We start from the raw sequence: 12,500 nt of genomic DNA, 5'->3' as shown, positions 1-12,500 counted from the left end.
TTAGAACATTGGAACTTGGCAATAAAGAGCATTTAAACATTGTTCTCTGGGCATATACATGTAGAGAGTCAGAGAGTGCCTGAGAGTATAGATCTTTGGGAATATTTTGGGAACTGGGAATATTTGGCACTGGCACATCCTTATCCTGGGAATTTGCATTCTCGGAATGTCTATGGAAATTGAGATGTTGGCGTGTGGAAACACTGGGTTCTGGATGTATGGAGCCTTGATATTGCAGGAACCTTGGACTATAAACCCAGGGAATTTGGGGTTCTTGGGAATACTGACTCAATTAACAATCTTCCGGCAACATTTTTGGAATGGAGTGTTTAGAAGATTTTCACTCAGGGATATTCCCCCAAACTGGCCTTTACATCTGAGCCAGTGTTATCTACCACACTAAAGCTATTCATGGGCCTTTCTCTGCAGAGGGTTTGGTTAGCAGTAGCTCTGTGTAATGTCACACACACACACACACACACACACACACACACACACACACACACACACACACACACACACACACCACAGTAAGGGGAATACCTGAGCAAACTCTCTGCATCAATAGTGAGCACACACTCACATCATTATTCGGCCTTCAGAAATTCACCACAATCGCATGAGATGTGTAAATATTGATGTTTAAAAAATACACCTTCATATGAGGACAGGAGCCTCCAGGAATATCATGTGACTCATCGGTGTTGTCATATGTAGGATGCGGATGCCGGCTTTATTATTATACACATACATTATATTAAAAAAATGGCAGAGGTGTTTTTTGAGAAGTAAAATGTGAGAATTTCGACCTAAATATCTTTAAGGGAATAAGACCGATGCTTCTCATAGTCGGCGACCAATCACGTGCCGGATCTAACCCTCAAACACGAATATTTTCATATACAACTTCATTTTAGTTAAATATTCCAGTTTACTTCATCAGATTTTAAAACGGCTTTCCTTTTGGCGCAGAAATTGTGGAAAATGTAGCAGCTCTAAATTGTGATTTTCCACCTTAAAGGTGCGGTCTCCGTCGTTTGAAAGCCAACGTTGACATATCACCAAAAAAACACCAAAACAAACACACCCCTAACCCAAACGGGTCCCACCCCTGTATCGATAGCTCCGCCCACACGTACATACGTAACCCAGGCGACTAACGGAAAGAAACGTGTCTTTATCATAGCTGAAGGGAAGAACAATACGATTGTAGATAAACAAACAAGCAAAAATGCCACACAAGCATAATGATGTAAAGGACAAAGGCATATATTAGTTCTGTGTAACAAAGCAAAACCAACGTTACTCACCTATCGAGAAGGAAAAAAGCGCCTCGGCGTCTTAAGTAAAGTCGGCCACGTATTCACATGTCGGAGTTTCCCGAGTCAATAACTCCTGAGCCATGTTGACTCAGTGTCACTTACAGAGCTTGGAGGAATTCAGAACATCTCATGTTCCTAAGTGGGAATTGTTTTTTCCCTGGTTGTATTTGGGGAATTACAAGTTACCTGCAAATTAAATGTGACGGGGGTGGGGGTCAATCCTTAACGTCCTTTCCCCTTTAGTGAATCATCATCTGTCGGTGAGTCAAAAATGTAAATTCTACATATATCCCATAAATATTGGCACCTGAGTGACAGAATGACATACATAAAGCTCAGCTACAGGCTATGCGTAGTGTGTGTGTATGTGTGTGTGTGTGTGTGTGTGTGTGTGTGTGTGTGTGTGTGTGTGTGTGTGCTAAGTTGTAACGCAGCGCTGTGAACGAAATCAAATTAGCGTCTACTCGGTGTGTTGGCATGGCTGACCAGTGTGTGTGTTAATGAGTGCTGCCACGCTGCAGAGCGAAGTACAAAGCGTACGCCGCAGTGAACCCACACTCACACTCACACACACATACACACTACACACACACCACCACCACCGAGGAGTGTGAACGCACCCCCTGTGAACCATGTGCTGTCTGAGCAACCTGGGTGAGAGTGCGACTCGTGTGTGTGTGTGTGTGTGTGTGTGTGTGTGTGTGTGTGTGTGTGTGTGTGTGTGTGTGAGAGAGAGAGAGATACACTGTAGATCTGTTCATTATCGCACTCACTTGTCTAGCAGAAATGTAACTATTTCCAACTGAACGTAGACATAAATGGAGAGAATTAAATTTTGTGTGTTTAAGAAGATTTTCTAGATCATTTCCTGGCATCTTGGTTCCAAAACCGTACATTTTGTTTAAGAATCTCACGTCTCGGTCTCGGAAAGAATCCGTCATTTTGTATTTCTGTAATTCATTTTTATTCCTTAACGTGACGGATAGCTTAGCTGCTGATGTTGAGATGATATAAGCTAATGATCTAATGATCATATATAGATCGGCAGGAGACCCATATGGACCCCAAGTAGACCCGGTGTTCAGTTCCTGCCTCCGCTCAGTGTGTGTGTGTGTGTGTGTGTGTATAGTCTGAAAGTTCTTCCTGTGCTTTTGGGGTTTCCTCAGGGTTCTCTGGTTTCTTCCCCCAGATCAAAGACAGTAGCATCTCTATATCTGTAGTGTTTGAATGTGTGTGAAAGAGATTGTGCCCTGTGGTTGCTTAGAACTCTGTCCAGTGTCTCCCCATGCCTTGTGCCCTGGGTCCCCTGTGATAGGCTCCAGGTTTCTTATGACTCTGTGTATGATAGATGCTACAGAAAATAGATGGATGGATGGATGGATGGATGGATAGAAAATGTTTCAGCCATTATGTTGAATGCAAATAGGGGTGTGGGATGTGGTAGCTCAGTGGTTAAGGCGTTCAACTACTGATCGGAAGGTCATTGGTTCGAATCCCAGGTCCAACAATTTGCCACAGCAGGGCCCCTGAGCAAGGCCCTTAACCCTCAATTGCTCAGGTGTATAAACCGAAATAAGAAAAATGTAAGTCACTCTGGATAAGAGTGTCTGCTAAATGCTGTAAATGTAACTAGTTTTATTTGAATCTTATAGCATCAGATTTTTGTGCTTCTGATATTTTAAAAGTCCTCCCCGGTGCTTACAGGCTTTAGAACGCTGCAGCTTGCACTGACACAGATACAGAGCAAGAACACGACATATCTTTGGCCAGCTGTTTTTAGAACGTTCTTCAGTCCCCGATGGCCAAAAGCCTCACAACTCCCGTTATTTTATCCCTCGTTCCTTCTACTGCTATCCTTTACTCTGACGTTTGCCCTCTGTTGTCCCTCTGTCTGTCTCTCTGCTTGTACACAGATTTAACCACGAAAATCCTTTCATTTCTTTCCCCTTCCTTCATCTCTTTATCCCTTTTTGTATGAAACAGTCGGGTCTCGTTTATCCTGAGCGATGTCTCATCCTCTGCGGTGAAGCATTAATTGAGGGCAACCCAAAAAAAAAAGTTTGTTTGGAAACTAGGATAGAGACGATTGTTGTCCTCCTCGTGTCATTGTTTACACAAACACATTATTTCGTTTGTTTTAATCTGATTTTGTTTATGAAGACATTTTAATGCTATGTGTACATTTAAAAGCTCTGAGTCTATAGTGAGGCTTTACTGAGTCTGTACTGACTCTGTAGTGAGTCTGCAGTGAGTCTGCAGTGAGTCTGTAGTGAGTCTATAGTGTGTCTGCAGTGAGTCTGCAGTGAGTCTGTAGTGAGACTATACTGAGTCTATAGTAAGCCTTTACTGACTCTGAAATGAGTCTGCAGTGACCCTTTAGTATACCCTTTATACTGAGTGTAGTGACTATATTGAGTGTGTTGTGTGTCTATAGAGAGTCTATAGTGAGTCTGTAATGAGTCTTTAGTGAGGCTTTACTGAGTCAGTATTGACTCTGTACTCAGTCTGTAGTGAGTCTGCAGTGAGTCTATAGTGAGTCTGCAGTGAGTCTGTAGTGAGTCTATAGTGAGTCTGCAGTGAGTCTGTAGTGAGTCTGTAGTGACTCTGCAGTGACTCTATAGTGACTCTGCAGTGAGTCTATAGTGAGTCTGCAGTGAATCTATAGTGACTCTATAGTGACTCTGCAGTGAGTCTGTAGTGAGTCTATAATGACTCTATAGTGAGTCTGCAGTGACTCTATAGTGGCTCTATAGTGAGTCTGCAGTGAGTCTGTAGTGAGTCTATAGTGAGTCTATAATGACTATATAGTGACTCTGCAGTGACTCTATAGTGGCTATAGTGAGTCTGCAGTGAATCTATAGTGAGTCTGCAGTGAGCCCTTAGTGAGCCTGTAGTGAGCCTATACTGAGTGCAGTGACTATATTGAGTGTGTAGTGTTTCTATAGAGAGTCTATAGTGAGTCTGTAATGAGTCTACTGTATAGTGAGTCTGTAATGAGGCTATGGTGAGTCTGTAGTGAGTCTATAATGACTCTATAGTGAGTCTGCAGTGACTCTATAGTGGCTCTATAGTGAGTCTGCAGTGAGTCTGTAGTGAGTCTATAGTGAGTCTATAATGACTATATAGTGACTCTGCAGTGACTCTATAGTGGCTCTATAGTGAGTCTGCAGTGAATCTATAGTGAGTCTGCAGTGAGCCCTTAGTGAGCCTGTAGTGAGCCTATACTGAGTGCAATGACTATATTGAGTGTGTAGTGTTTCTATAGAGAGTCTATAGTGAGTCTGTAATGAGGCTATAGTGAGTCTGTAATGAGTCTACTGTATAGTGAGTCTGTAATGAGGCTATAGTGAGTCTGTAATGAGTCTTCTGTATAGTGAGTCTGTAATGAGTCTTCCGTATAGTGAGTCTGTAATGAGTCTTCTGTATAGTGAGTCTGTAATGAGTCTTCCGTATAGTGAGTCTGTAATGAGGCTATAGTGAGTCTGTAATGAGTCTACTGTATAGTGAGTCTGTAATGAGTCAACTGTATAGTGAGTCTGTAATGAGTCTACTGTATAGTGACTCTGTAATGAGGCTATATTGAGTCTGTAATGAGTCTACTGTATAGTGAGTCTGTAATGAGTCTACTGTATAGTGAGTCTGTAATGAGTCTACTGTATAGTGAGTCTGTAATGAGTCTACTGTATAGTGAGTCTGTAATGAGGCTATAGTGAGTCTGTAATGAGTCTACTGTATAGTGAGTCTGTAATGAGTCTACTGTATAGTGAGTCTGTAATGAGTCTACTGTATAGTGAGTCTGTAATGAGTCTACTGTATAGTGAGTCTGTAATGAGTCTACTGTATAGTGAGTCTGTAATGAGTCTATAGTGAGTCTGTAATGAGTCTACTGTATAGTGAGTCTGTAATGAGTCTACTGTATAGTGAGTCTGTAATGAGGCTATAGTGAGTCTGTAATGAGTCTACTGTATAGTGAGTCTGTAATGAGGCTATAGTGAGTCGTCTTGGCTCCTCGTTAGCCAAACCTCAGCAATGGCTTGACATGTTACTGCCATCCTGCTCACTTCTGCTGAGCTGAATTCTATAACAGACTCTGTGATAATGTTCTCCATGACAGATGATATGATGAAGCTCCTCTAATAACAGACTCGTGATTAAACTCTGCGATGACATTCAGCTTGCGTTATCACTTGGTGTGATCAGGATGTGCACAAAACCTGCCGTGGATAAACACAAACCTTGTTCACTGAGACTTTGAGGTTAATAGGAGGTCTTTTTTGTCCATTACCATGTTTGCTGTACAGTTTGGCAACACAACTACTATCTTTGTAGCTTTCCCACGAATTCGGCTTAATCGTACGTACGCTGCGCTCCTATTGGTGGATGTTGGACCAGCGATATATCAGATCTCACATGACACCAGTACTTAAACTAGCACATCAATCACTACCAAATAATTAATCCTTATGGTTCCTGAGTTTCTGAAAGTTCAGATTTTTTTTAAGGGTTTCCAGCCATCTGAGTGTCTGCATTCTCAGAATAAAGATTACCCTTTGTTCTGTATGCAGCCTCCGGATTGTACGACCAGATTGAAGAAGTTTCGGATTGTGAAATTCTCCACGGTCATCATTACTTTGCACGCCGGTTAATAATAAACTGGCACAGACGATGATGTAATGGTTTGGCTGTTAAACTAGTGGAAACGTAGGCCTTGGTTTGAAATCCAGCTGGTACTGAGACGCCCTGAACCTCAGCTGGGAAATTGCTCCGTAATCCTCTCATTTTGTGTCTCTGCCTTCTCCACCTCCTCTCTTTGGCTCGTCCGTGCCGCTTCGTTCTTCCTTCGTCACGTTCTCGCTCGGCTGCGTTGACCTCGTTCCTCTGAGCTGCCGGAGAGCCTCGGAGAGAGAGAGAGAGAAAGAGAGAGAGAGAGAGAGAGAGAGAGAGGGAGAGAGAGAGAGAGAGAGAGAGAGAGAATAGCAGAATCTCAGGCTACTCCCACTGCTGTATGTAGAGCCATTTTCGTATTTCCGCCGCGGACCCGACACGTGTGTTAGGAAAGTGTGTATAAGGCTACGAAAGAAGGACCGAAGCAGAGGGAGGATGAAAAAAAGTAATGATAGAGCGATTGAAGGATGAGCACAGGGGTGCGACCCCTTTTAGCGACAGCATCAAAGCGGATGCCCGGGGAATCTGTGATCTTCACAGAGTCAACAGGAACAGGCGGAACAGTGTGCGTGTGCGTGTGTGTGTGTGTGTGTGTGTGTGTGTGTGTGTGTGTGTGTGTGTGTGTGTGTGTGTGTGTGACAGAGAGAGAGCTGCTTTCTAAAACACGTCATTTGTCCACTCACTAGTACAACCACCAAATCTAAACAATATTCCTAGTTTCAGTTCTGATTTATCACGAACATGCAGCGATGATAAAATGTGAGGAGATGATGCCATAAAACACTCCGTCGCGATACGGTGTGACGAAGCGGAGGCGATTATTTACCCGTAGGACGTCACAGGAAGTGATTTATTTTATCAATACCACGGTAACGACATTTATCGGTTTATAGCTACAGCTGTGGAAGTTCACGTTCTCTCTTACGTTATAGTTTTCCCTCACCAGCAGATCGTTAACGTCAGAATTAGGCCACGTTCACACCGCGAGTCTTAACGCTCCATTCGGATATTTGGCTCAGATCTGATTTTTTTTTTTGTTTGGCTGTTCACATTACCTTTTAAAATGTGGCCTATATCAGATACCGGTGTGAACTGTCTGCTGTTTCGAACTGACCCGCATGCGCAGACGAACGATAACGATGACGTCACACGCGGCACGCCGTCACGCTAAAGTCGGCGAGGTTACGGAGGAAGTAAGCATTTTAGCTTTTCTTTCTAAATGTTTGTGTAACGGCAGCACAGAGACGCAGTGTTTTGAAAATCTTCGGATGTCGAGGGCGACTTCTTTTTTTTTTCATTTTTGTAGGCATAGTCACATCTGTGTGCGTACTCGCCGGCGCATAATTGTGACGAAAGTCGATGTAGATTGACGTAAAAGTCGCATCAAATCCGCCTTGGGTGTTCACACTGCGACCACATTGAAAAAAATCAGATTTGGGTCTGATTCGGGACCACATACAGTATGGAAGTGGTCTGAATCTGATTTGAAAAAAATCAGATCTGGGCCAGATTTACCTGCAGTGTGAACGGGGCTTTAGTGTACTAATATAAACCAGCTGCGTTTAACTGAACACACCTAACACCGACACGCTGTATCTGGGCTCGAGGGTAGGTGTGGCCCGCTGTGGTGCGGCGTGGCAGAGAGGAATAACAGGTGATTATTAAGATGAATGCAGTAATTACAGCTGTTGTCTCTGCTGCTGTTGCTGATATTAATAATAACGTGGCTTTGTTAACTGTGACACAGTCAGCAAGGATACAGCAGAAATAATGAAGGATAGTGGATTTATATGTATATATGTTAGATAGACAGAGATAGAGATAGAGATAGAGTTAAATAGATATAGTTTGGAACTTTTTTGGACGGTTTCTAAACAACACTGATACATCAGACAATAAATCAGATTGAGTATATCGAACTAATCGCTCACTAATTGCACTTTACTCGCAGTAGCCATGCTGTATATATATATAAAGAAAGAAAGAAAGAACAAAGTAATTAGGTTAAAATTGTAATCGAAAACGGTTAAAATATATGTATATAAATACGTATAATTATTTGTTAGTTTGTTTATTTATTTATTTGACTTTCTTTCTTTCTTTCTTTTTATATGGGGATACTAAAATGAAGGTTTTGGGCTTAGTTGTCTATAACTAGACAATTATACAAGAAAGCATAATTGGTTCTGATGTATTATTATTGTTGTTGTTATTATTATTATTATTATTATTATTATTATTATTATTATTATTATTATTATTATTAATGGTCTCGAATCAATCTGGAAGACAATTTTTTTTTTTTAGAAAAAGCTCATCAAGTTTTCATCATTTCATCATTGAAAATGTTTAGAATTGGCATTAGTGACTTTTTGCCGATGTTCCCCCACTAATCCGAGCAGCTCTCCTATTAATAACAGGTGATTATTAAGACGAATAGAGCAATCAGAGCGGTTAGCTCCTGCTATATTTCAATAACAGCCCCATTAACCATGGCATAAGCAGCAGGTGTGGATTTTTGAGGGTTGTTTCACTCACAAAGACTCGCACTTTACCTCGTCTCAGCCCGAAGAGATCGAAGAATTTACTGAATACATCGATCGATATGATAAGTGTTATAGCGTCCATTCACAGTTACTGATATACTACTACTACTATTGTATTACTACTACTACTAATAATAATAATAATAAGAAGAAGAAGAATTATAATAATAACAATAATAATAATAATAATAATAATAATAATAATAATAATAATAATAATAACACTAATAATAATAGTAATAATAATAATAATAATAATAATAATAATAATAATAATAATAATAATAATATGGTACTGTTTCTATAACAACAGCTGATTCTCATGGAAGATGTGTCATTTAAATTGAACATATAAATAAATGTGTTATACTGAGTCGATAGTAAGTCTGTACTGAGTCTATACTGAGTTTATAGAGTCTGTAATCAGTCTATACTGAGTCTATACTGAGTCTGTACTGAGTCTGTACTGAGTCTATATTGAGTCTGTTTTGAATCTGAATTGAGTCTGTACTGAGTCTGTATCGAGTCTGTACTGAGTCTATATTGAGTCTGTACTGTTTGTAGTGGGTCTGTATTAAGTCTATATTGAGTCTGTATCAAATCTGAATTGAGTCTGTACTGAGTTTATAGTGAGTCTGTACTGAGTCTATAGTGAGTCTGTACTGAGTCTATATCGAGTCTGTATTGAATCTGAATTGAGTCTGTACTGAGTCTGTACTGAGTCTGTACTGTCTGTATGAGTCTGTACTGTCTGTATCGAGTCTGTACTGAGTCTGTACTGAGTCTGTACTGAGTCTGTATCGAGTCTGTACTGAGTCTGTACTGTATGTATCAAGTCTGTACTGAGTCTGTATCGAGTCTGTACTGAGTCTGTACTGAGTCTGTACTGTCTGTATCGAGTCTGTACTGAGTCTGTACTGAGTCTGTACCGAGTCTGTACTGAGTCTGTATCGAGTCTGTACTGAGTCTATATTGAGTCTGTACTGTTTGTAGTGGGTCTGTATTAAGTCTATATTGAGTCTGTATCAAATCTGAATTGAGTCTGTACTGAGTTTATAGTGAGTCTGTACTGAGTCTATATCGAGTCTGTATTGAATCTGAATTGAGTCTGTACTGAGTCTGTACTGAGTCTGTACTGTCTGTATGAGTCTGTACTGTCTGTATCGAGTCTGTACTGAGTCTGTACTGAGTCTGTACTGAGTCTGTATCGAGTCTGTACTGAGTCTGTACTGAGTCTGTATCGAGTCTGTACTGAGTCTGTACTGTATGTATCAAGTCTGTACTGAGTCTGTATCGAGTCTGTACTGAGTCTGTACTGAGTCTGTACTGTCTGTATCGAGTCTGTACTGAGTCTGTACTGAGTCTGTACCGAGTCTGTATCGAGTCTGTACTGAGTCTGTATCGAGTCTGTACTGAGTCTGTACTGAGTCTGTACTGTCTGTATCGAGTCTGTACTGAGTCTGTACTGAGTCTGTACCGAGTCTGTACTGAGTTTGTACTGAGTCTGTACTGTCTGTATCGAGTCTGTAGTGAGTCTGTACTGAGTCTGTATCGAGTCTGTACTGAGTCTGTATCGAGTCTGTACTGAGTCTGTACTGTATGTATCAAGTCTGTACTGAGTCTGTATCGAGTCTGTACTGAGTCTGTACTGAGTCTGTACTGTCTGTATCGAGTCTGTACTGAGTCTGTACTGAGTCTGTACCGAGTCTGTATCGAGTCTGTACTGAGTCTGTATCGAGTCTGTACTGAGTCTGTACTGAGTCTGTACTGTCTGTATCGAGTCTGTACTGAGTCTGTACTGAGTCTGTACCGAGTCTGTACTGAGTCTGTACTGAGTCTGTACTGTCTGTATCGAGTCTGTACTGAGTCTGTACTGAGTCTGTATCGAGTCTGTACTGAGTCTGTACTGAGTCTGTACTGTCTGTATCGAGTCTGTACTGAGTCTGTACTGAGTCTGTACCGAGTCTGTACTGAGTTTGTACTGAGTCTGTACTGTCTGTATCGAGTCTGTAGTGAGTCTGTACTGAGTCTGTATCGAGTCTGTACTGAGTCTGTATCGAGTCTGTACTGAGTCTGTACTGTCTGTATCGAGTCTGTACTGAGTCTGTACTGAGTCTGTACTGAGTCTGTATCGAGTCTGTACTGAGTCTGTATCGAGTCTGTACTGAGTCTGTACTGTCTGTATCGAGTCTGTACTGTCTGTACTGACTCTATACTGTCTGTATCGAGTCTGTACTGAGTCTGTACTGAGTCTGTACTGAGTCTGTATCGAGTCTGTACTGAGTCTGTATCGAGTCTGTACTGAGTCTGTACTGTCTGTATCGAGTCTGTACTGAGTCTGTACTGTCTGTATCGAGTCTGTACTGTCTGTACTGACTCTATACTGTCTGTATCGAGTCTGTACTGAGTCTGTACTGTCTGTATCGAGTCTGTACTGTCTGTACTGACTCTATACTGTCTGTATCGAGTCTGTACTGAGTCTGAATCCCCTCATATCAGTGAGCGACCGTCTTGAAACAAGTCCTTTATTTATTAGATAGTTCACTAAAACACAACGGAATGAAAAACTACTCAGCCGCTTCAATCTTTTTAACTTCGGCCCAATTCAGTAATTTCAGGGTATTTTTTGTTGCATTTAACATTAGAATGCAAACTGAGGTAAATTCTCTGTAATGCGCTCGCCTGACTTTCCTCCCGGCTACTTCAGTGATGATGATGATGATGCAACCGCACAACTGTTTTTATCTGTATGAATATTCAAAGATATTTTGTGTTTTTATTGGAGCTGGACAACACAAAGCTGGACACATGACACAATACAGGAAACTTTTGTCTCTCTGACAACACAGCGGTTTTATTTAGAAAAGAACGGCACAGACTTTTTATCCATTTATCGTTATGTTAATACTGGTGAAACATCGAAGGTCCTGTTCTCTCATTCTCTTCCATCACCAGCCTTTTTTTTTCTATTTTTTCTTTAAAAATAAATAATAATAATAAAAAGATAATTTAAAAAGGCTACTGAGAAACTTTACCAAGAAAATTGGACGCCGGAGACGTCTTCGGTAAATGTTCTCCTTACAGAAAACTTCGGCAACGAGTCCCCGTGATCGTGCCGTCGCTATGGTAACGTATCAGTGTGTTAATATAAACCTGTGTGCTACTGTCAGAGAAAAATGAATCACCTTCTGACCAATCAGAATCGAGTATTTAGCAGTGTGTGTGTGTGTGTGTGTGTGTGTGTGTGTGTGTGTGTGTGTGTGTGTGTGTGTGTGTGTGTGTGTGTGTGTGTGTGAAACATATCAGGTGTTAGTCTCACAGGATCAGTGAACATCTCCATCCTCTGCGTTTTTCACCCTGATTCTCTCAGGTCTCTCTCTCTCTCTTTCTCTCTCTCTCACACTCACACACACACACACACACACACACACACACACACACAGATCGTCCTAAATGGTAACCATGGAAACCCGTCCCCCGCTGCTGTTTGGCTGGTGAACTTTTTCATTTCGCCCACCTGCTGCAGAGAGAGACAGAGTCCAGCTTCGGAGAGAGAGGAAGAGAGAGAGAAAGAAAAAAAAGAGAGAGTGAGAGAGAAAGTGAAACAGACACGTGTGCAATTAAACATACACACACACACGTGTATATATAGACGGAAGGTTCCGGGAGGAATTGGCCACCATCAGCAGCTAGCTCATGTCACCACCCAGTTGTCTGAAGTGTTCAGCGAGCTTTAATCATGAACACTAAACGCTCCATTACACTTTCATTTCAAAGATTTTTCATTTTTAATAAAACTCATTTTCAACTTTACCGAGAAACTCTGCAACCTTTTCCTTTCTGTTCCGCGGACGATCTTTCTAAACCCTCATGATCCGTGATTGATTATCCTTTTTTTTTCCCCCCCTAGAGTGCTGCGTTCTGATTGGTCGGAAAGTGTCGATATATTTTCTAGAACGGCGGCTCG

General features: G+C 41.4%; 1 protein-coding gene across 1 annotated transcript in view; it reads left to right on the top strand.

Moving 5' to 3' along the window:
• Positions 1-12,500, top strand: part of LOC113636068 (voltage-dependent calcium channel gamma-2 subunit-like) — a 72,314-nt gene that overhangs the window by 33,974 nt on the left and 25,840 nt on the right. The gene's annotated exons all lie outside the window — the stretch shown is intronic.

This window comes from Tachysurus fulvidraco, chromosome 15, assembly GCF_022655615.1.
Source record: "Tachysurus fulvidraco isolate hzauxx_2018 chromosome 15, HZAU_PFXX_2.0, whole genome shotgun sequence".
Lineage (NCBI taxonomy): Eukaryota > Metazoa > Chordata > Actinopteri > Siluriformes > Bagridae > Tachysurus > Tachysurus fulvidraco.
This window is presented reverse-complemented; position numbering and strand designations above follow the sequence as displayed.